This window comes from Chiloscyllium plagiosum, unplaced genomic scaffold (genome assembly GCF_037043375.1).
Source record: "Chiloscyllium plagiosum isolate Xiang-an unplaced genomic scaffold, Cpla_swu_hap1 HiC_scaffold_40, whole genome shotgun sequence".
NCBI lineage: Eukaryota > Metazoa > Chordata > Chondrichthyes > Orectolobiformes > Hemiscylliidae > Chiloscyllium > Chiloscyllium plagiosum.
The window spans coordinates 41,701,401-41,723,966 of NW_028270178.1; the positions used below are offsets into that span (position 1 = coordinate 41,701,401).

Consider the following 22,566-nt stretch of genomic DNA (forward strand, 5'->3'; position numbering starts at 1 on the left):
TCAATGCATGCAGCATCCTCTGATTGACAGAAGTTGCCCCTTAGGTCCCTTTTAAATATTTTCCCTGTCAACTTAAACCTATGCCCTCTCGTTCTGGACCTGTCTATTTATCCCATTCATGCCCCTCATGGTTTTATAAAACTCAGTGAGGTCACCCTTCATTGGGAGGATCCCACCAACATGACACAATGGGGCCCAGGTGATTGACAGCAGCTGCAGACCAATAGGAGAGTTGGCGTGATCCTCCAGCCAATAGAAGTGAATGAGGGGTGTGGCCAGCAGGTCAACACGTGACCATGAGCTGTGCAGGCGCAGTGTCACTGTGAGGGGGGACTCAGTGAGTGTGATGGGAGTGGCATAGACTGGGAGAAAAATGGAGTTTGTGGGTACTGGGGCGGTTTATAAACACACGGTGTAGGCTGCTTGACATGAATTACAAGCTCCCGCTAAATAAAAACCAGAAAAAATTGTGGATGATGAAAATGATAAACAACAACCAGAAAGTGCTGGAAAAGCTCAGCAGGTCTGGCAGCATCTGTGAAGACAAATCAGAGTTAACATTTCTGAACCTATGAACCTTCCTCAGAACTGATGTGACTGAGGAAAAAATGTTGGTTTATATGCAGAAGGTATAGGCTAAAGAGTAAATGATTGGGAATAGAGTCCAAAGAGAGAGATAGAAGAAATTGGACAAAGGAGTGTATATCGATCTGGCTGGCGGAGGGTGAATAGCTGTTTATGGGGACTGTTAGTGGCTAATCACAGTGTGTAATAGCAGGCTATGTAATAACAAGGCCTGGTATGTAGGGTAGGGGGCTAGGATGCTAGGACGTGGGAGAGTTCAGGATCTAAAATTATTGAATTTGATATTGGGGCTGAAGGGTCCCCGAGTGGATGATGAGGTTTTGTTCTTCCAGCTTCATTAACATGTGGCACTGGAAACGCACAGCAGGTCAGGCAGCATCCAAGTAGCTGGAGAATCGACGTTTTAGGTATATGCCCTTCATCAGGAATGTGCGGTGTGGGAAAGAGTGCTGAGAGATAAATAGGAGGGGGTGTGTAGGGCTGGGGGGGAAGGGAGCTAGGAAAGTAATAGGTAGATGCAGATGAGAGGTAATGGTGAGAGGGTGGAGTGGATAATGGGGAAGGAAGATGGACAGGTGGGTCAGTTCAAGAGGCCAGTGCCGAGTTGGAGGGTTGGAGCGAGGATAAGGTGGGGTGAGGGGAGATGAGGAAACATTGATGCTGTGTGGTTAAAGGGTCCCAAGGCGGACGATGAGGTGTTATTCCTCCAAGCTTCGGGTGGCTTGATTTGGCGATGGAGGCAGCCCAGAACCTGCATGTCCTTGGCGGAGTGGGAGGGTCTGTTGAATATGTCGGCCACAGGGCAGTGGGGTTGGTTGGTACGTGTCCCAGAAATGTTCCCTGAAATATTCCGCAAGTTGGTGTCCTGTCTCCCCATTGTAGAGGATACCACATCGAGAGCAAAGGACTCAATAGGTGAGGTGTTTGAATGTAAGAACTATCTCTGCTGAATGTGGAAGGATCCTTTGGTGTCTTGGATGGAGGTGAGGGGAAGGTGTGGGCACAGGTTTTCCACCTCTTGCAATGGCGAGCGAAGGTGCCTGGGAGTGGAGGATGGGTTGGTGGGGAGCGTGGATCTAACAAGGAAGTCACAGAGGGAATGGTCTCTGAGGAATGCTGAAAGGACTGGGGTGGGAAATATATCTCTGATGGGGTCTGATTGTAGATGGTGGAAATGGTGGAGGATGATGTGTTGTACCTGGGTGGAATGTGAGGACTTGGGGGATTCTATCCTTGTTGCAGTTGAAGGAGTTGGGTTCAAGGGCGGAGGTGTGGGAAGTAGAGGAGATAAGGTGGAGGGTATTGTTGACCACATGGGAGGGGAAATTGCTGTAATTGAAATACGGAGCCATTTGGTATGTTCTGGAGTGTTCTGCCAGTTTGTATCAAGCTTCACTGGAACATTGCAGTAAGTATGAGACAGGGATGTTGGCCAGGGAACAGGCTCGTGTGTTGAAGTGGCAGGCAACTGGAAGCTCAGGGTCTTTTTTGCGGCAGAACGTACATCAGCCACCATTTCCATCACATCCACTGAGATGCTGCCAGACACCGCTTCCTGTTCCCTCCATTAACAGCTATGCGCACTCCCAGCCAGATCGCTATCCAGTCCTTTTTCTTTCCAAATGTTCCTTCGGGCTCTGTCCCCACCTATTATTCACTCTTTAACCCCTATCTCCTTTGCCATTGCACTGGGAGCTAAATTGCCCATAGTTTTCAGAGACGTTTAGGTTAGGTGCAAGATAAATATTTGTCTTTACTATTCATCCTGCACTGACTGTGAGTTTTGTTGTGTGAATTCATTTTATGGGATATTAATTGAGACTTGGATCTCAAAAACAGGTTTTTACAGTCAGCAGAGACATCAGGACCTGAATATAATTGGCATTTAACTGTGAAAACAGAAAGGTTTTTCTGTTCTGTCTGAGAGAAAATATCATTTAGTGGGCGGCACGGTGGCACAGTGGTTAGCACTGCTGCCTCACAGTGCCTGAGACCTGGGTTCAATTCCTGCCTCAGGCGACTGACTGTGTGGAGTTTGCACGTTCTCCCCGTGTCTGTGTGGGTTTCCTCCGGGTGCTCCGGTTTCCTCCCACAGTCCAAAGATGTGTCGTGTCAGGTGAATTGGCCATACTAAATTGCCCGTAGTGTGAGGTAAGGGGTAAATGTAGGGGTATGGGTGGGTTTCGCTTCGGCGGGTCGGTGTGGACTTGTTGGGCCGAAGGGCCTGTTTCCACACTGTAAAGTAATCTAAATCTAATCGTCAATACTTTTGTAAAGCAAAAATCAGAGAGATGGACAAATTTGTGGCTGGATCACCCTTTGGGTGTGTGCTCTGTTCTGGGCCCTGCAGCTGAGGAAGGAGATATTGGCCTGAGAGGGAGGACAGATTTATCCAAATTGCACCTCATCTCTTTGCAGGAACTGTCAGATTTAGTCCCCAATCACCCACTTCGTAATGTTAACCTGTAAACTCCTTATTTTCGGTTCTCTGCAAGCTACCCATTAAAATTCCTTATGAACTAAAATTCCAGCATCTTTTCAGGTGGAATGTTCCAGATTCTGACAACTGAAAATGACAGGGCTGCACTGAGAGTGCTACTTGGCTCAGTGAGTGTGTTATGGAGTTGGGTGAAAACAATGAGGTGAGACAGGGAGAAGGTGAAGCTGAAACTCAGGTTTAGTTCAGGCCATTCAGAAATTCACATGGCCCCAATGGGAATAGCCAATTTTTATGAGATACCTGCTGAATATTTTGTAACAGATTTTAAAGTATAACATGTCAGCTTAAGTAAAGGTCGGGGATTTAGATTATAATGGACATGCTTGAAGTGAAGAAAGGTTGCTAGCTCGTTTAAGTTCTCTCGCGATAGGAGAACTAGCTGAATCTAGAGAGACATTGTTACAGGAGACCTCAGATCCACGGTGTTCTCCTCTTGTACAATGTGGGAAATAAGGGATGCTTCTAGTGTCCCTGGCGACAATATGTGCAGGAAGTGTGCCCATCTGCAGTTACTGGGAAACTGCTTTTCAGATCTGAAGCTGTGAGTGGACTCACTGTGGAGCATCTACAATACTGAGGATTTTATGGACAGCACGTTCAGTGAGTTAGGAAAGGGAATGGATGACTATTAGATCAAGTAAAAGCCTCAGGAAGGAAATGCAGGAGTTCCCAGTGATCATCCCGTTATCAAACAGATACTGTATCCAGCTTCGGATTCTGCAAAGAACAGGAGGAAAGAGAGTGACGGGGATTCAATAGTCAGGGGTACAGACAGGCACTTCTGTGGCCACAGACATGAATCCAGAATAGTATGTTACCTCCCTGGTGCCAGGATCCGCGATAGCATGGATAGGTTATTGGACATTGTGGAACTGGAGGGTAAACAGCCAGTGGTGGTGGAATCCTCTCACTATGCAGACTGTGTATCATTTACATTCTCCACTGCTTCTCACTCATATCTGCTTCAAAAAGAGAGAATCACTGAGAAACACGGAATAAAATGGGGTCAGAGTCTCTGGTATTAAACTGTTGAACACAATGCCCCCATCTTCTCCATATTGGTCATCAAGCGCACATGCCCGCTGCAATCATCTCATACCTTTTTGATATTAGAATAGATGATAGATGATTGGTTAATGTTTTGGGGAGGCAAATGAGCAGAGAGGTTTAGTAGGAAATTCTGGAGCTCAGGGTGCAGGAATCTGAGTTAAAAATGGGCTATCCTCAAGGCTGGAATTACAGAAAGGCACTTAGCAGAAAGATTTGTGGGGATCGAGATTACAGAGATAGGGAGGATTGTGTGATTGGAGGATGTTACAGAGATGCTTATGATAGCAGAGATAAGGAAGAGTTGTGAAGCTTCATGAGGTGACAGTGAGCATGAAGACACCGAGAGTTAGAGTTTCAAAGGTATATATCATGGAAACAGACCCTGTGGTTTAACCAATCCATGTCGACTATAATTCCACCTAAACTAATCACACCTGCCTCTGCTTGGCATATATCCCTCCAAATATTTCCTATTTATGTACTTATCCAAATATCTTTTAAGTATTGTAATTGTATTCACAGCTACCACTTCCTCTGGAAGTTCAACCCATTAGTGCAAAAATAGAAAATCTCATGTCTTTTTAAAATCTTTGTCATCTCTTCTCAAACTGTATGCACCGGTGTCTTGAATCCCCCTCCCATGCAGCCATTCATCTTATCTACATACTCCATGATTTTATAAACCTCTAATAAGGTCACCCCTCAACCTCCTGCTCTCCAGTGACAGACATCCCAGCCTATCCATCCTCTCCTTCTAAAACAATCCCTCCGTTCATGGCAACATCCTGGGAAACATCTTCTGAACCTTCTCCAATTTAATGACATCCTTCCTCTAACAGGGGGACCAGAACTGAACACAGTGAAGAGGCCTCACCAACATCATGTATAACCTCATGACAGTGTCCCAACTCCTATACCGAAAGGTCTGAGCAATGAAGGTAAGCGTGCTAAACACCCACTTAACCACCCTGTCTACATGTGACACAAACTGCAAAGACCTGAACTCCTCGGTCTCTTTGTTCCACATCACTTCTCAAGGCCTTACTTTTAATTAGTGTAATTAATTAAATGAGGCTAAAGGAGATGTTTGTTTTATTAAATATAATATCTTACATTTATTCAAATTAAATTCCATCTGCCACATTTCAGCCCATTCACCCAATTGATCAGGATCCCTCTGTATTCGTGGATAACCTTTTGTTATTGTCTACCTTAACAGTTTTTGATGTCACCCACAAACAAACCATGCTTTGTATATTCTAATTCAAACCATCTACACACATGACAAACAAAAATGGACCCAGCACCGATTCCTGGAGAACACTGCTGGTCACGGGCCTCCAGTGTGAAAAACAACCCTCCACTATTACTGTCTCCTATTGTTAAGCTAATTTTGTATCCAGTTGGCAAGCTCTTGCTGAATCCCATGGGATCGAACTTTACAACTTCGTCTCCCCTGCACAACCTTTTTAAAGGCTTTACTAAAGTCCAAATAAACAATGTCTGCCACTCTGCCCTCATCGATCTTCTTGGTGACTACCTTAAAAATCTCCATCAAGTCTGTGAGACACCCTGTTAAGTAACCATGTTGAGTGTCCCTAATCATTCCTTAACTCTCCAAATACATGCAAATCCTATCCTTCCGAATCGCCTCCAGCGGCTTACCCACCACTGAGGTCTACAGTTCCTAGGCTGCTCATTATACCCCTTCTTGAACAAAGGTACATTAGCCACTCTCCAGTCATCAGGCAGCTCACCTGTAGTTATCGATTACACAACTATTTCTCCATAGTGCCCACAATTACCTCTCACCCAAACTGTTCCTGTCCTATCACTTCCGTCACTTGCCCTGTCTGATCAGACAAGAAAAGGTCAGGTGTTGCTTGCTTCCTGATAGGAACATTTAAATATTGATAAAGAACATTTCTTGAACTCATTTAACACATTCTTTACCAACCAAACCTTTCACACTATCGTAATCACCTACTACTATAACCTTATTGTTGTGACTGTATATCGGAGATCTCTCTGTATATTTGTTCCTTATGTTCTCCCTGATTATTGCAGCGTCTATAGTGCCATCCGACCAAGGTGAATTTTTTTTTAAAGTTTGAAAACACAATTTTTAAAAAAGCTTTCCTCTGCGATTTAAATATAAATCTCTTTTTGTTTATTCACTCAGATGTGGATGTTTACCCTGAGGGCAGTTGAGAGTTAACCACATTGCTGTGGGTCTGGAGTCACATGTTGGCCAGACCGGGTGAGGATGACAGTTTCCTTCCCTAAAGGGCATTAGTGAACCAGATGGGTTTTTTCCTAACAGTCGATAATAGTTTCATGGTCATCATGAGCCTTTTCATTCGAGATTTTATTGATATCAGATGCCACCATCAGCCATGATGCTACCATCTAACCCTAATCCTCGGAACATTGCTCATATTACTCGTCTAGCAAGAATATCATCTGGCCTTTGCCTTCCTTTTTAGCAATGTATTTTTTTAAAAAAAGCTCCATCATTCTACAATTTGAGGTAAAATTACACACATGCAATTTCTGAAGCTGGAGGGGGATTACAGAGACAGAGAGGGATGTGGGTCTAGTGGGGGATTGTTGTCCAAACATCACTGTGGTGTATATGGACTGCAGCATTTCAGGGAGGCCGTTCACCACCATTTCTCCAAGACACATAAAGATGGTCAATAAATACTGGTCTGGGCAGCAAAGGCAACCTCCAGTGAATAAAACTGAGCAGTGACCTCTCCCAGCTGACTTCTTGTGAAGGTATAAACCTCTCTGGAAATGCAGCTTGGAGAAAAGAGAAACAAACAGTGACATTTCACAGCTGCCCTCAGAGAGACCTCGCTCTCTGAGCTGCTCACAGCCAGGATCAGCTCAGTGGGTTTCAGTCTCTTGAAACATCAATTTTAGACGGTTTTATTATATTAATAGTGAGAAAGGTGAGGGTTTCTTTTTCATGTCTTTCGGTCTGTTGTTTAAATGTTTAAAATATAAAGCGTAAGCATTAAGTTATTCTCGGGAGTATTTTTCGAGCAGTAAGACTGTGCCTTTGTCTTGGTCTGTAGATTGTTAAGGCAGAAAGATGGCCTGTTGTAGATTGGTATGCTGTTCCTGTCGGATGTTGGAGTTTAGAGAGAGTTTCAATGATCCTGATGATTGTGTCAGCAGGAAGTGTTTTTGTAAATCCTATCAGATCACATGGATTGGTGAAGGAGTGATTGAAGGCAGTGAGGAATTGACAGGGGTCAGGGGTGTGAGAGGTGGCAGTCTCAGGATTGCAGGATACTGCAGATACAGCCAGGTAGGTGGGTTACCTCCAGGAAAGCTAGGAGGGGTAGGCAAGTACTGCAGGAATATCCAGTGGTTATCCCCAGCTCAAACAAGTGTACTGTTTTGGAAAATGTAGGGGGTAATAGACTTTCAGGAGAATATAGCACTGACTGCCAAGTTACTGAGACTGGCTCTAACATAATGTAAGGTATACCCAGTTCCAAACAAACGATGGTGATAGGGGACACTCTAGTCAGGGACACAGTCTGCCATTTCTGCAGCTGACAGTGAGACATCAGAATGGGGTGGTGCCTCCCTGATGCTAGGGTCAAGGATGCCTTGGAGAGGGTGCAGAATATTCTCAAAGGGGAGAATAGCCAGTGGGAGGACATTGTACATTGGTACCAATGGCATAGGAAGGGGAAAGTATGGGGTCCTGATGAGCAGGGAGATTTGCTAGTTCCACTCGGGAGGCATTAAACCAGTGAGGGAGTTGGAATAAACCTAAAGAGATAGTGAGAAAAGAGGTATGTCCGAGGCTGGTACTGTTCAGATTAGACTGTCGAGGCAGGCAAGAGCAAGCCACAAAATAAAATGGGACGGACCAGTTACACTGCATTTATTTCAGTGCAAGAGGTCTGACAGGTCAGGCAGATGGACTCAGGGTATGGTTTTGAACATGGCACTGGGATATTATAGCAATTACAGAGGCATCACTCAGGGATGGATAGGACTAGCAGCTTAATATTTCAGGGTGTAGATGCGATAGAAAGGGGGCAACAGTACAGGGGGAGTGGCGTCTTTGATTAGGGATAACATTACAGCTGGGCTTCGGGAGGATATTCCTGGGAGTACATCCAGGCAAGTTACTTGGGTGGTACTGAGAAATAAGGAAGGGATAACCATCTTACTGGGATTGTATTATAGACTCTCTCCCAATAGTCAGCGGGGAATTGAGACACAATTTTACCAGGAGACCTCAGTTATCTGTAAGAATAATATGGATGCAATGATAAGGAGTTTTAACTTTACCAATATGGCCTCGGAGTGCTGTAGTGTTAAGGGCTTGGATGGAAAGGTATTTGTTCAGTGTGTACGAGAACATTTCAGATTCAGTTTGTAGAATGTACCTACTAGAGAAGGAACAAAACCTGACCTGTTTTCTTTATTCATTCACAGGATGAGGCTGTCACTGGCTTGGCCAGCATTTATTGCTTCGTTTACCCAGAGGGCAGTTAAGAATCAACCACGTTGCTATAGGTCTGGAGTCACATGCAGACCAGACCAGGTAAGGATGGCATTTTCCTTCCCTAAAGGTCATGAGTGAACTAGATGGGATTTCCCAACAATTGACAATGGATTCATTGTTGTCACAAAATTATTTTTTCCAGATATTTATTGAATTCACGTTCCAAAATCTGCCGTGATGGGATTCAAACCCAGGTCCCCAGAGCGTTATCTGTTTCTCGGGATTAACGGTCTAGCGATAATTTCACTCCATTATCACTGCCACTTAGAAAATGAGGCAGGGTGAGTGACTGAGTTATCAGTGGGGCAGCACATCAGCACCAAAGATCTTGTGGCTTAGTGGTTAGCGCTGCTTCCTCAGCACCAGGGACCTGGGTTTGATTCCAGCCTCAGGCGACTGCCTGTGTTGGAGTTGGCACGTTCTCCCCAGTGTCTGTGAGGGTTTCCTTCGGGTGTTCCAGTTTGCTCCCACAGTCCAAAGATGTGTAGGTTAGTTGGATGAATCCTGTTAAATTTCCCATAGTGTCCAGATGCAGTAGATGAGGTTTTGGGATGTGCAGAGAAATCTCTGCCTGATGTGAAAAGATCCTTTTCGGGTCTTGGACAGAGGTCAGAGGGAGGTGTGGCCGCATGTTTTACATCTCCCGTGGCGGCAAGGGAGGGTCAAGGGTGTGGAGCATGGGTTGGTGGGAGGGGGTGGGCCTAACGAGGGTGTTGCTGAGGGAATGGTTTCTGTGGAACGCAGATAGGGATGGAGAGGGAAATATGTCTGTGGTGGTGGGATCTGACTTTAGGTAGCAGAAATAGCAGAAATAATGCACTGTATCTGGAGATTAGTGGGGTGGAAGGTGAAGATTGCAGGGTTATAATCTTATTGTGTTTGAAGTGGTGGGATAAAGGTGGAGGTGTGGGAAGTGGAGGGTATGCATTGGAGGGCATTGTTGATCAGGTGAGAGGGAAATTGTGGTCCTTGAAGTAGGAGGCCTTTCTGGGATGTCCTGGGGTGGAATTGCTCCTCCTTGGAGCAGATATGGCAGAGGCAGAGGAATTGGGAGTACAGGATCATGCTTTTATACTTGAGGGAAATCAGGAGAGCAAAAATAAGACATGAAATAGCTTCAGGCACTGGTTTAAGTAGAATCCAAAGAGATTAAACAAATATATCACAGACAAAAGATTAACTGGACCAGAGAATAGGACCCTTTAAAGATCAATAAGGCTGTCTATGGAACCACAGGGGGTGCGAAAGATATGCAAATATTTCATGTCATTTTTACTGGAGAAGTATATGGAAACTCAAGAGTTTGGAGAAATAAACAGAGATAACTTGAAAAGTGTCCATGTTACAGAGGAGGTGGTATTGGATGTCTTAAGTGGCATCAAGGTTGATAAAGTCCTGGGACCTGATCAGGTGTATCCCAGAACTTTCTGGAAATCTAGAAGTGATTGTTGGGCCTCTCCTGAGATATTTGTATCGTTGATAGCGACAGGTGAGGTGCTATTATTTTAAAAAGGTGGTAAGGAAAGGCCATGGAACAAGAGAACAGTGAGCCTGAAGTCAGTGGCAGGCAAGTTTGTTGGAAGGGATTCTGAGGGACAGGATATCCATCTATTAGGAAAGGTAAGGAATGATCAGGGACAGTCAATGTGGCTTTGTACATGCACAATTATGTCTCACTAACTTAACTGAATGTTTTGAAGTGACAAAGAAAATTGATGAAGCCAGGCGGTGAATGTTGTTTATGTGGACATTCAACAAGGTTCCACAAAGCAGACTGGTTAGCAGGGTTAGATAACACGGAATGCAGGGAGAGCAAGCCATTTGGATACAAAACTGACTTGAAGGTAGGCGACAGAGGGTGGTGATGGAGGGTTGCTTTGCGGACTGGAGGCCTGTGGGCAGCAGTGTGTTACAAGGATCGATATTGGGTCCTTAAATAATTGACTTGGATGTGAATGTGTAAGGTATGGTCAGTAGGTTTACAGAAGGCACCAAAATTGGAGGTGTAGTGGACAGTGAAGAAGGTTAGTTCAGAATGCAACAGGATCTTGATCAGATGGGCCAATGGCGCAGATGGAGTTCAATTTAGACAAATGTGAGCTGTTGGATTTCGGAAAGGCAAATCTGGGCAGGACTTATACACTTAAAGTCCTGGGGAGTGTTGCTGAACAAAGAGACATTGGAGTGTAGGTTCATAGTTCCTTGAAAGTCGAGTCACAGGTAGGCGGGTAGTGAATGCAGTGTTTGGTACACTCCCTGTTATTGGTCAATGCATTGAATGCAGCTGTTGTGACGTCATATTGTGGTTGTACAGGACATTGATTAATGCTCTTCTGGGATTCTGTTTTCAGTTCCAATCTCCCTGTTCTCGGAATGATGTTGTGAAACTTCAAAGGTTTCAGAAAAGGTTGGCAAGGACTTTGCCAGGGTTGGACGGGTTGAGCTATTGGGAAATGCTGAATAGGCTGGGACTATTTTTCCTGGAGAGTTAGAGATTGAGAGGTGACCTTATAAATGTTTATAAAATCATGATGGACCTGGATAAGGTGAGCAGTCAGGGACTTTTTCCCAGGTTCTGTGGGTTCAGAACTAGAGGACACAGGCTTAAGATGAGAGGGAAAAGATTTAAAAGGGATCATTTTTCTCAATGAACAGAGTTATCAGAATCTGGAACATTCCACCTGTAAAGGTGCTAGGATTTGAGTCCATAAGGAGTTTACAGGTTAACATTATGAAGTGGGTGATTGGGACTAAATCTGACAGTTCCTACAAAGAAATGAAGTGCAATTTGGATCAATCTGTGCTCCCTCTCAGGCCAAAAAAGACCCTGAGCTCCCGGTTGCCTGCCACTTTAACACGCGAGCGTGTTCCCTGGCCAACATCTGTCTCATGCTTAGGTGCAGTGTTCCAGTGAAGCTTGATGCAAGCTGGCAGAACACTCCAGAACATACCAAATGGACCATATTTCAAGGACTGCAATTTCCCCTCTCATGTGGTCAACCCCAATGCCCTCCAGTGTATCTCCTCCACTTCCGACACCACTGCCCTTGAACCCCACCCCTCCAACCTTAACTCACACACATTGTTATCACATTGCCTGCCATTACACACTACCCACGATTAACCACTAATTGTCTCCGTTGACAGCTATTCCCCACCTATATCACTCCACAATTGGAGCTGCCAAGGACACAAACCTCTGGAATATCCTCCCTAACCCCCTCTGTCCTCCGTTAAGATTGTTGGGCCTCTCCTGAGATATTTGTATCATTGATAGCGACAGGTGAGGTGCCATTATTTTTGAAAAGGTGGTAAGGAAAGGCCATGGAACAAGAGAACAGTGAGCCTGAAGTCAGTGGCAGGCAAGTTGTTGGAAGGGATTCTAAAGGACAGGATATACGTGTATTTGGAATTGATTAGGGAGAGTTAAAGTGGCTTTGTGCAAAATCGTGTCTCACTAACTTGAGTGTGTTTTGTTTCTTGAAGAAGTGACAAAGACAATTGATGATGGCAGCCTGTGAACGTTGTCTCCATGGGAATTGAACAGGGTTCCACAAAGCAGACTGGTTAGCAAGGTTAGATAACATGGAATGCTGGGAGAACGAGCCATTTAGATACAAAACTGGCTTGAAGGTAGGAGACAGAGAGTGGTGATGTAGGGTTGTTTTGTGGACTGGAGGCCTGTGAGCAGCAGTGTGCTGCAGCAATGGATATTGGGGCCTTCAATAAATGACTTGGATGTGAATATATGAGATATGGTCAGAAGACACTAAAATTGGAGGTGTAGTGGGCAGTGTAGAAAGTTAGTTCAGAATACAACAGGATCTTGTTCAGATGGGCCATTGGAACGGAAAATGGCAGACTGAGTTCAATTTAGATAAATGTGAGCTGTTGTATTTTGGAAAGGCAAATCAGGACAGGACTTATGCACTTAATGGTAAAGTCCTGGGGAGTGTTGCTGAACAAAGAGACCTTGGAGTTCAGGTTCATTGTTCCTTGAAAGTAGAGTTGCAGGTAGGCAGACTAGTGAAGGTGGTGTATGGTATGCTTATATTTATTGGTCAATGCATTGTATACGGAAGCTGGGACGTCATATTGTGGCTTCACAGGACATTGATTAAGCCATTTCAGGAATTCTGCTTTCAGTTCGAATATCCCTGTTCTGGGAAGGATGTTATGAAATTTGAAAGGAGTCAGACAAGATTTGCAAAAACATTGCCAGGGTTGAAGGATTTGGGCTACAGGGAGAGACTGGGGCTATTTTCCCTGAAGAGTCAAAGACAGAGGTGACTTTATGGAGATTTATAAATCGTGAGGGGCATGGATACGGTGAACAGCCAGGGTCTTTCCCCCCCAGGTGAGGTGGGTCCAAAACAAGAGCACATGGGCTTAAGTTGCTAGGGCAAAGATTTAAAAGGGATCTAAGGGGCAACGTTTTCAAGCTGAGTGTGGTGTGTGTGTGGAATGAGCTGCCAGATGAAGTAGTGGAGACTGATACAATTACAACATTTGAAAGGCATCCGTGAATGGGATGGGTTTTGAGGGATAGGGCCCAATAGCTGGCAAATGGGACTCCAGTAGTTTAGGATTCCGAGTCGGCATGAACGAATTGGACCGAAGGTCTGTTTCTGTGCTGTCCATCTCTATGACACTAATAAATTAAGATGCGTTCCTCTTTTGTGGAGAGCGAGCAGAAGCACAGATAATTGTCCTTGGAGCTGAGACGGTTAAGCAGTGATTTCGACCAGGTGCAGATTTGTTTCCAAACAATTAATTTGCAGAGAGAGAGGAATTGTTAGCACGATCACAATTTTTCGTGACTACTTTCAGGTAACTGGCAAATAATGCAGAGTGAAAATGGGAACATTATTTCACCCAGTAAGTTCTGTGCACCTGGAATAGGCTGAACGGCAGCTGGACACAGATTCAGCAGGTATTCTCAAACAGATTTATAATTTTACCTTTTAAGGAAAACTTAGTGGGCTTTGAGCAAGTGAGAGGGGAGTTGGGACAGATTTGCAGCATCTCCAGAGGGAGAGAGTACAGTCCCAATGGGCTGAATAGCCCCAGCCCCTGTGCTCTGTGATACTGCCCCATTCACTGTGAATGATGAAGCTCATCACAGGGCAGAGAGAGCGAGGATCCCACCACTTACCTCACAATGGGGCCCGGCTGATTGATCTCAAACAAGTACACTGTTTCGGAAAGCGTCGGAGGTCACCCTCTCAGGGGCATATCGCACTGACAAGCAAGATACTGGTACAGAGACTGGCTCCAATGTAATGTGAGGTATATGAGGTTCCTGGTGATCGATGGTGATAGGAGATTCTCTGGTATAGGGCACAGACTGCCGTTTCTGCAGCTGACAGTGAGACATCAGAATGGGTGGTACCTCCCTGGTGCCAGGGACAAGGATGTCTCGGAGAGGGAGCAGAGTATTCTCAAAAGGGAGTATGATCAGTGGGAGCTCATTGTACATTAGTACCAATGACATCGGAAGAGGAAAGGATGAGGTTCTGACGAGAGAATATAGCAAATTATCCTGGAGGATAAAAAGTAGGTCTTCGTGGGTAGTAATATCTGGATTACTCTTTGTGCCGCATGCTAGTGAGAGTAGGAACAGCAGGATAGAGCAGATGAATGTGTGGCTAAGGATCTGGTGCAGGGGAGAAGGATTGCCATGTTTGGATCATTGGAATCTCTGCTGGGGTAGAATTGACGTGCATAAGAAGGATGGATTGTACCTGAATTGGAAGGTGTCTAATATCCAGGCAGGGAGATTGGCTAGTGCTACTCAGGAGGCATTAAACCAGTGAGGGAGTGGGGGGTAAACCTAAAGAGATAGTGAGAGAAGAGGTATGTCTGAGGCTGGTACAGTTGAGAAGTTAGACAGTCAAGGCAGGCAAGGGCAAGGCACAGAACGAGGTGGGACAGAGCAGTTTCACTGCATTTATTCCAGTGCAAGAGGCCCGTCAGGGAAGGCAGATGAGCTGAGGATATGGTTTTGAACATGGGACTGGGATATCATGGATATTACAGAAACGTGGCTCAGTGATGGATAGGACTGGCAGCTTAATGTTCTAGGGTGCAATGGGAAGGATAGAAAGGGGGAACGAGAGGAGGCAGAATGGCGTTTTGGATTAGGGATACCTTTATGGTTGTGCTCAGGGAGGATATTGGGAGTATTTCCAGTGAAGTTACTTGGATAGAATTGGGAAATAAGAAAGGGGTGATCACCTTGTTGTGGTTGTCTGCTTGGATTTCGTCTGGTTGCTCTGGTTTCCTCCCACAGTCCAAAGATGTGTAGGATGGGTGGGTTATCCAGGCTGAATTGCCCATAGTGTTCAGGGATGTGCTGGCCAGGTGGATTGCTCATTGGAATTGCAACGTTATAGGGGGAGGGTAGAAGGCTCTGATGTTCAGTGTGGATGTGATGGGCTGAATGGCCCGCTTCCAAGCTGTCTGGATTCTCTGATAATTCTACTAGCTTTAAAATAGTTACAGAAAATAATAGACCAGATCTAATAGGTAGCCTTCTAAATTGGACAATTTCGATGGCACAAGGTAAGAACTTGCAAAATTTGTTTGCGGGAGGTTATTTCCAGGGAAAGGGATGGCTGGATAAAAGAGTAACCAGGCAGAGAATAGCAACCCTCAAAAATCAGTAAGGCTGTCTATGGAACCGCAGGCGGTGGGAGAGATTCTGTAAGTATTTCACATCAGTTTTTACTGAAAAATGATATGGAAGCTAGAGAGTTTGGAGAAATAAATAGTGATAATTTGGCAATTGTTCATATTACAGTGGAGGAGGTACTGGATGTCTTAAAAAGCAGAAAGGTGGATAAATCCCAGGAATCTGAGCAGGTGTATCCCAGAACTTTGTGGGAAGCCAGGGAAGTGATTGCTGGGCCCCTCGCTGAGGTATTTGTATAATCGATTGCCACAGACAAGGTGCTGGAAGATGGGTGCCATTATTTGAGAAAGTTAAAAATCACACACCAGGTTATAGTCAAACAGGTTTATTTGGAAGTGTACTTCCAATTAAACCGTTTGGACTATACCCTGGTGTTGTGTGATTTCTAACTTTGTACACCCCAGTCCAACACTGGCATCTCCAAATCATTATTTGAGAAAGGTAGTAAGGAAAAGCCAGGGAACTATAGACCGGTGAGCCTGAAGTCAGTGGCAGGCAAGTTGTTGGAAGGGATTCTCAGGGACAGAATTTACATGTCATTGGAAAGGCAAGAAAAGGTTAGGGATAGTCAGCACGGCTTTGTGCATGGAAGTCATTAACTTGGACTTGAGAAAGACACAAGGTTCCACAGAACAGGCTGGTTAGCAAGTTCAACACCATAGAATAAAGGCGGAACTAGCTATTTGGATACAAAATTGTTTGGAAGATCAAAGAGTCATAGATGTACAACACAGAAGCAGAGACCCTTCGGTCCAACCAGTACATGCTGACCAGATATCCCAACGCAATGTAGTCCCACCTGCCTGCACCCGGCCCATATCCTTCCTATTCATATACCCATCAAGATGCCTTATAAATGTTGCATTCGTCCAACCTCCACCACTTCCTCTGGCAGCTCATTCCATACACGTACCACCCTCTGTGAAAACGTTGCCCCACAAGTCTCTTTAAAGTCTTTCCCCTCTCACCCTAAACTTATGCCCTCTAGTGCTGGGATCCACCACCCCAGGGAAGAGACTTTGTCTATTTATCCTATCCATGCCCCTCATGATTTTATATACCTCTATAAGCTCACCTCTCACCTTCCGACGCTCCAGGGAAAATAGCCCCAGTCTATTCAAAATCTATTCAACCCCCAGCTGAGCTCAAATCCTCCAATCCTGGTAACTTTCTTGTAAATCTTTTCTGAACCCTTTCAAGTTTCACAACATCCTTCCGATAGGAAGGAGACCAGATTTGTACGCAATATTCCAATAGTGGCCTCACCAATGCCCTGTACAGCCACAACATGACCTCCCAACTCCTGTACTTAATGTTCTAACCATATGCCGCCTTCACTATCCTATCTACCTGTGGCTACACTTTCAAGGAGCTATGAACCCGCACTCCAAGGTCTCTTTGTTCAGTAACACTCCTCAGGACCTTACCATTAAGTGTATAAGTCCTGCTAAGATTTGATTTCCCCAAATGCCACTCCTCAGCTCATTCACTCATCTGATCAAGATCCCGTTGTACTCTGAGGTAATTGTTTTCACTGTCCACTACACCTCCAACTTTGGTGTCATCTCACTAACTATGCCTGCTATGTTCACGTCCAAGTCATTCATATAAAAAAAGGAAAAGTAGTGGATCCAGCACCAACCCTTGTGGCACTCCACTGGTCACAGGCCTCCAGTCTGAAAAACAACCCTCCACCACCACCCTCTGTCTTCTGCCTTTGAGCGAGTTCTGGATCCCAATTGGCTAGTTCTCCCTGTATTCCATGAGCTCTAACCTTGCTGAGCAGTCAGTGTCTTGGTGGAGGGTGCTTTTAGGACTGGAAACCTGTGGTGAGCAAAATGCTGTCAGGCTGGGTGTTGGGTCCACTGCTTTTTGTCATTTATATCAGTGATTTCCATGTGAATATAACAGCTATGGTTAGTAGGTTTACAGTAGGCACCAAAATTTGAGGTGCAGTGGACAGTAAATTTACCTCAGAGTACAATGAGACTCCGATCAAATGGGCTGAGGAGTGGCAGATGAAGTTTAATTTTGATAAATGTGAGGTTCTGCATTTTGGAAAAACAAATCAGGGCCGGACTTCTACACTTAATGGGAAGGTCCTGGGCAGTGTTGCTGAACTAAGAGATCTTGGAGTGCAGGTTCATAGTTCCTTGAAAGTGGAATCATAGGCAGGGTAGTGAAGAAGGTGTTTAGTATTCTTGCCTTCATCGGTCAGTGCTTTGAGTACAGGAGTTGTGACGTCATTTTGCGGCTGTACAGGACATTGATTCAGTCACTTCTGGAATTCTGCTTTCAGTCCTGGTCTCCCCACTATCGGAATGATATTGTGAAACTTGAAAGGATTCAGAAAAAATGTGCAAAGATGTTTCCAGGGTTGAGGGATTGAGCTATAGGGAGAGGCTGAATAGGCTGAGGCTGTTTTCACTGGAGAATCGGATGCTGAGGGGTGACCATAGAGGTTGATAAAATCGTGAGGGGCATGGATAAGGTAAACAGCTCGGGTCTTATTCCTGCTTAAGTGAGTCCAAAACTAGAAAGCACAGGCGTGAGGGAAAAGATTGAAAAGGGATATTAGGGACAAAGTTTCAAGCTGAACGTGATACGTGTATGGAATAAGCTGCCAGAGAAAGTGTGGAGGTTGGTATAGTTACAACATTTAAAATGTATCTCATTGGATATGTGATTGGGAAAGGTTTAGAAGGTTATGGACCAAGTGCTGGCATATGGGACGAGATTAATTTAGGATATCTGGTCGGCATGGACAATTTGGACTGAAGGGTTTGTTTCTGTGTTGTACATCTCTACGACACTAATAAATTAAAATTAAGATAGGTTTCTCTTTTATGGAGAGTTAGCAGAAGGTCAGACAATTCTCCTGGGAGCAGGGAAGGTTAAGCAGTGATTTTGACCAGTAGTTGATTTGTTTCCAGGATATTTCATTTATAGAGAGACAGAGTGAGAAATTTTTAACGTCACAATTTTTAGTAACTACTTTCAGGTAACTGGCAAATAATGCAGGTTAAAAATGTGAAGATTATTTTACTCACTAAGTTCTGAGCATCTGGAACAGTTTGAAAGACAGCTGAATGCAGATTCAGTAGCTATTGTCAAAACAAATTTGAAATTTAACTTTTTAAGGAAGGATTTGGAAGGCTATGTCCAAATGGGAGGTGAGTTGGAACTGACTGGCACTATCTCCAGAGGGAGAGAGTACAGCCCCAATGGGCTGAATAGCTCCCAGCCCCTGTGCTCTGTGATACTGCCTCATTCACTGTGAATGATGAAGCTCATCACAGGGCAGAGCTGTAGAGATGTACAGCATGAAAATACATCCTTTGGTTAAACTGGTCCATGCTGACCAGATATCCCAACCTAATCTAAGTCCCATTTGCCAACACTTGGCACATACACCCTTCCTATTCATATACCCATCCAGATGTCAAATGGTATAATTGTACCAACATCCTCCACTTCCCGACAGAAGATTCCATACACGCACCAACCTCGGTGGGAAAAAAAATTGCCGCTCTGATCCATTTTAAATTCTTCCCCTCTCATCTTAAACCTATGCCCTCTCATTCTGGACTCCCCCACCCCAGGGAAACGACCTTGTCTATTTTTCCTATCCATGCCCCTCCTGATTTTATAAACCTCTGTGAGGTCACCCCTCAGCCTCTGATGCACCTGGGAGGATCCCACCACTCAGGTCACAATGGGGCCTGGCTGATTGACACAGCTTCAGACCAAAAGGAGAGTTGGCATGATCCTCCAGCCAATGGGAATAAATGAGGGGTGGGTCCAGCAGGCCAACACATGACCATCAGCTTTGCAGGCGCAGTGTCACTGTGAGGGGGGACTCAGTGAATGTGAAGGGAGTGGGAGAGAATGCAGAGACAGGGAGAGAGATGGAGGTGGTGTGGACTGGGAAGGTTGATAAACACTGTTTCAGTCTGCTAGACCCGAATTAGATACTCCGGGTAAATTGAAAGAACTGTGGATGCTGTAAATCACACATATCAACTGAAAGTACTGGAAAAGCTCAGCAGATCTGGCAGCATCTGTGAAGTGAAATCGGTTCGCATTTTGGATTCGGTGACTAATCCTCAGGAACTGATGCTACTGAGAAAAAATGTTGGTTTTTATGCAGAAGGGAGAGGTTAAGGAGTAAATGATGGGGGGAATAGAGTCCAAAGAGAGAGATAAGAGCAATTGGAGAAAAAGAGTGGATAACGATCTGAGGGGGAGGGTGAATAGCTGTTTATGGAGACTGTTAGTGGCTAACCATAGGTAGTGTGTAATGCCAGGCTATGTAATAACAAGGCCTGGTGTGTGGGGTAAGGGGCAAAGACACTAGGACGAGGGAGAGTTCAGGACCTAAAATTATTGAATTTGATGTTGAAGCCAGAGGATTGTAGGGTCCCCGACTGGGAGATGAGGTGTTGTTCTTCCAGCTTGTGGTGCTGGAAAAGCACAGCAGGTCAGGCAGCATCCAAGGAGCAGGAGAATTGACATATTGGGCATGTAAGCACTTCATCAGAAATGTGGGAGGTGGGGGAAGAGGGCTGAGAGATAAATAGGGAGGGGTGTTTGAGGTTGGAGGGAAGGGAGCTATGAAGAGACTAGGTCGATGTAGATGGGGTAGTGGTGAGAGGGTGGAATGGATAATTGGGAAGGAAGATGGACAGGTGGGACAGTTCAGGAGGCCAGTGCCGAGTTGGAGGGTTGAGTCTGTGATAAGGTGGGGGAGAGGAGATGAGGAAACCTTGATGCCGTGTGGTTGAAAGGTTCCAAGGTCGAGGATGAGGTGTTCTTCCTCCAGGCGTGGGGTGGCTTGGATTTGGGGGTGGAGGACACCCAGGACTTGCATGTCCTTGGCAGCGTGGCGGCGGAGAGGATGTTGCTGAAGTGGTCAGCCACAGGGCGGTGGGGTTGGTTGGTGCATATGTCCCAGAAATATTCCCTGAAATATTCCATAAGTTGGTGTCCTGACTCCCCGGTGTAGAGGAGACCATGTTGAGAGCAAAGGACACAACAGTTGAGGTGTTTGGGTGGGCAGGGAATTCTCTGCTGGATGTGGGAGGATCCTTTGGTGCCTTGGATGGAGGTGAGGGGGAGGTGTGGGCACAGGTTTTACACCACATGCAGTGGCAAGCGAAGGTGCTGGGAGTGGAGGATGGGTTGGTGGGGAGCTTGGACCTAACGAGGAAGTCACAGAGGGAATGGTCTCTGTGGAATGCTGAAAGGGGAGGGGAGGGAAACATATCTCTGGTGGGGTCTGATTGTAGGTGGTGGAAATGGTGGAGGATGATGTATTGTATCTGGGTGGAAGGTGAGGAGTGGGGGGAATCCCATCCTTGTTGGGGTTGGAAGGGTGGGGTTCAAAGGCAGTGGTGTGAGAAGTGGAGGAGATACACTGGAGGGCATTGTTGACCACATGGGAGGGGAAATTGCAGTCCTTGAAATAGGAGATCATTTGGTATGTTCTGGAGTGTTCTGCCAGCTTGTATCAAGCTTCACTGGAACACTGCAGTAAGCTTGAGACAGAGATGTTGGACAGGGAACAGTCTTGTGTGTTAAAGTGACAGGCAACTTGAAGCTCCGGGACCTTTTTGCAGCCACAATGTAACTCATCAGTCACCATTTCCACCACAGCCACTGAGATGCTACCAGGTTCCTGTCTCCTCCACTAACAGCTTTCCACCCTCCCACCAGATCGTTATTCACTCCTTTGTCTTTACAAATGTTCCTTTCTCTCTTTGCACTCTGTCCCTACCTATTATTTACTCTTTAACCCTTATCTCCTGTAGTCCAAAGATGTGCAGGTTCGGTGAATTGGCCCAGCTAAATTTCCCGTAGTGTTCAGGGATGTGCATTAGTCTGGGGAAATGGAGAGGAAGAGGGAGGGGAATGGATCTGGGTGGGATGAACTTCAGAGGGTGGGTGTGGAATTGTTGGGCCGAAGAGCCCGTTTCCACGCTATAGGGATTCTACTTTTCCCAGCTGTTTTCGGTTCTGATGAAGGGTCACAGAACCCGTGATGACCCTTGGTGTGTGCAGGAGGCGGAAAGGGGAGAGTGGCAGCAGAAACCGGATGAGATGTATCAGTGTAGACTGGGAGGGTTTAGTTACACTCTGTGCAGGTCGTTAAACTGAATTAGAAAATCTTGGTCCCACATTTGCAGCAAAGGGGAAAACAGCTGTGGGCCTCAGGCAGTGAGAGGTCCTGGGTTATGGCCGCCATCTGTATTTGGGGCAAGGTACAGCAAGGCGCATGCACATGTCCTCTTTTTGGGGGGGGGTGATTTCAAGAGGAGTGTTTACACATCAAACACATACCAAGAGAAGTGTTCGCCTTCACTATTCACCTTGCACTGATTGTGAGCTTTGTTTTGCGAATTCATTTTCTAGGATATTAATTGAGAATAATTGAGACTGGGATCTCAAAAACAAGTTTCTACAGTCAGTGGAGTCATCAGGGTCTGAATATCATTGGCATTTAACTGTGGAACGAGAAAGGTTTGTTCAGTCTGGGAAAATATCACCAATAGTTTTGTCAAGCAAAAAGCAGAAAGATGTTCAAGTTCATGGTCAGAGCACCCTTTGGGTATGTGTTCAATTCTTGGCCCTGCAGCTGTGGAAGGAGGTATTGGCCTGAGAGAGAGCACAGATTTATCCAAATGCCAGATTTAGTCCCAGTCACCCACTTCATGATGTTAACCTGTAAATTCCCGACTTCCAATTCCCTGCAAGCTTCTCATTGAATTTCCTTGTGGACTCAAATTCCAGCACCATTTCAGGTGGAACATTCCAGATTCTGACAACTGTCTGTTCATCCAGAAACTGCTGAAGTCCATGTTGACTCTGGGGTTACAAAGGGCTGAACTGAAAGATGAGATGCTGTTCCTGAGCTCCCATTGAGATGCATTAGAACAGTACAGGAGGCTGAGGGCAGTGTAGGTATGAGCAGACATTGAAAATGACAGGGCTGTACTGAGAGTGCTGCTTGGCTCAATGAGAGTGTTTTGGAGTTGGGTGTAAACAGAGTGAGGTGAGACAGGGAGAAGGTGAAGCTGAAACTCAAGTTTAGTTCAGGCCATTCAGTAATTCACGTGGTCCCAATGGGAACAGCCAATTTCTCAGTGATACCTGCGGAGTATTTAAGTTTTTAACGTATGACATATCTGCTGAAGTAAAGAT

At 45.4% G+C, this 22,566-nt stretch overlaps 1 long non-coding RNA gene across 5 annotated transcripts in view; it reads left to right on the plus strand.

Annotated features, from left to right (window-relative positions):
• Positions 1–22,566, plus strand: part of LOC148138486 (uncharacterized) — a 55,415-nt gene that overhangs the window by 25,460 nt on the left and 7,389 nt on the right. For 2 of the 5 annotated variants that reach the window (XR_015753930.1, XR_015753927.1), the window contains 2 exons: positions 4,975–5,073; positions 8,603–8,711. This is a non-coding gene — a long non-coding RNA (uncharacterized LOC148138486). Of the gene's footprint in view, positions 1–4,974; positions 5,074–6,317; positions 6,396–8,602; positions 8,712–21,777; positions 21,887–22,566 lie in introns of those variants that run through there. The other 3 variants (XR_015753929.1, XR_015753928.1, XR_015753926.1) reach the window with 3 other exon arrangements.